This window comes from Colobus angolensis, unplaced genomic scaffold, assembly GCF_000951035.1.
Source record: "Colobus angolensis palliatus isolate OR3802 unplaced genomic scaffold, Cang.pa_1.0 Scaffold390, whole genome shotgun sequence".
Lineage (NCBI taxonomy): Eukaryota > Metazoa > Chordata > Mammalia > Primates > Cercopithecidae > Colobus > Colobus angolensis.
Window position 1 is genome coordinate 617350 of NW_012117266.1, and position 2240 is coordinate 619589.

Sequence of the window (2240 nt, forward strand, 5' to 3'; positions counted from 1 at the left end):
TGATGTGACCCATCATAAAACCTTGGAATTGATTGGGATCCTCAGATCTCTAGTTCAGCCTCACCTGATATCAAGACCTGTAAGAGGATCACTGCTCACTGCCAGGGGCCCAGTCACTGCGCTTGCAGGCTAGTTCTCATGGTTAAGAAGCACTGCCTTGGTCTCAAGCCTGAAATCTGCCTCAACTTTTACTCATTCATCTTAATTCTATCTTTCTTTGAAACCTGTTCCCTCCCTTATTAAGAGAATATATTAGCTTTTAAGTAGGTATAGTGGCACATGCCTGTAGTCCCAGCTACTCGGGAGGATCGTTTGAGTGCTGGAGTTCGAGGCTACAGATCATGCCACTGCACGCTGCACTTAAAAATAAATAAATGAATAAATAAAAATAATAAAGTAAGAATATATTAGCTTTGAAAATTTTAACCTTTTTTTCTTTTTTTTTGAGACAGAGTCTTGCTCTGTCGCCCAGGCTGGAGTGCAGTGGCCGGATCTCAGCTCACTGCAAGCTCTGCCTCCCGGGTTTATGCCATTCTCCTGCCTCAGCCTCCCAAGTAGCTGGGACTACAGGCACCCGCCACCATGCCCGGCTAGTTTTTTGTATTTTTTAGTAGAGATGGGGTTTCACTGTGTTAGCCAGGATGGTCTCGATCTCCTGACCTCGTGATCCGCCCGTCTCGGCCTCCCAAAGTGCTGGGATTACAGGCTTGAGCCACCGCGCCCGGCCATTTTTTATCTTTTGTAGAGACAGTGTTTTGATGTGTTGCTGAGACAGGTCTTGAACTCCTGGGGTCAAGCAATCTGTCAGCCTCAGCCTCTCTCAAAGTGCTGGGATTGGGGGTATGAACCACTGCGGCTGGCCCAATTTTAACCATCTTAAGAAAATAAAAATAAAAATAGAATAAAAACGTATTACTCATCTTGTTTCCTTGAACAGGATTCTGAGCCTGGTTGAAACTGTGTTGCCGACCTGGGAATATTGTTACTGTGGAAGGCTGTTAGGGTGATGCACCGGGGTTGACTCTGTGTGGACTCCATCTTTGTTTCAAGGTGGTGGATGGTTCTGCTCCTCTGCTTCTAGTTTTAAGGCCTTTGTTTCTCTCATCTGCTATTAGCAATGGCTGTTGCCTCCTCTGGTAGAGTTTTATAAATGACGCATTTCTTTTTCTTCTGTGGAATAAAATGGATGGGCTTTGTGGAAACTGTTTGTCACTCAGAAGTTTTTTTTTTGTTTGTTTGTTTTTCTTACCTTCCAGGTTGATGGTCGCGTTCCAGATGTAAACAGCTTCAGAAGCCTGACCGTCATATGGTGAGCAGTTTACGCCCATATACGCCCTGTCATCTGCTTTGAAGGACTTTCTAGGGGGCATCAAGGGTACGTGAATACATTTGCTTTTTCACTTATCTGTCTATTATCTAGCCCCAAATCTGTGCCTGCTGTTTGTCGATTTTTCACCCCCTGTTCATTTTTTTTTTTTTTGGAGACGGAGCCTTACTCTGTTGCTGGAGTGCAGTAGCGCTATCTTGGCTCACTGCAACCTCCACCTCCCAGGTTCAAGCCATTCCCCTGCCTTGGCCTCCTGAGTAGCTGGGATTATAGGTGCCCGCTATAATGCCTGGCTAATTTTTGTATTTTTAGTAGAGACAGGGTCTCATCATGTTGGCCAGACTGGTCTTGAACTCGTTACCTCAAGTGATCCGTCTGCCTCCGCCTCCCAAAGTGCTGGGATTACAGGCATGAGCCACTGCGCCTGGCCTTTTACTTCTTTTTTAACATGACGCTATTCTGTTGGAAATGAGGCAAGAGCAAAGTCAGGGAGACCGATTAGGAGGCGACAGTGATGAGGGTGCTGGCAATGTAGCTGGTACTGGCGATGGGCTGCTGGTGGTGGAGATGAGGCAGATTCTGGAACCCTTTGAGGGTCGAATTGACAGGGTTTGCTCTGGGCGGATTGTGAGGTATGAGGAAGGTGTGTCCAGGAGAGGGAAGAACCCATGTATTTAGGGTTTGTGAAGTGATAGTGGTTGATCACGGCTGCTCTGGGCTCCCTGGGCTCTTCTTGGCCCTTCAGCAGGTAGGAGTTCAAAGCTGGAGTGCCAAGGCTTATCTTCTGAGCGCTCATTGAGTAGTTGATTAGTTCCTGGGTAGGGTAATTCCCTGGTAGACCAGTTACCTCATTTGAATTGGTGACCACAGCCTGCGTCCCCAGCCCTGGTGTGCTGTTAGACACAAGAAGAGG

The 2240-nt window shown here is 47.1% G+C and overlaps 1 protein-coding gene across 1 annotated transcript in view; it reads left to right on the plus strand.

Moving 5' to 3' along the window:
- Positions 1-1247: 1247 nt before the first annotated feature.
- TIAM1 (T-cell lymphoma invasion and metastasis 1) overlaps positions 1248-2240 on the plus strand; it is a 357887-nt gene continuing 356894 nt past the window's right edge. Inside the window, exon 1 of the mRNA XM_011954980.1 lies at positions 1248-1309. The gene's annotated coding sequence lies outside the window, so the exon portion shown is untranslated. The remainder of the gene's footprint in view (positions 1310-2240) is intronic.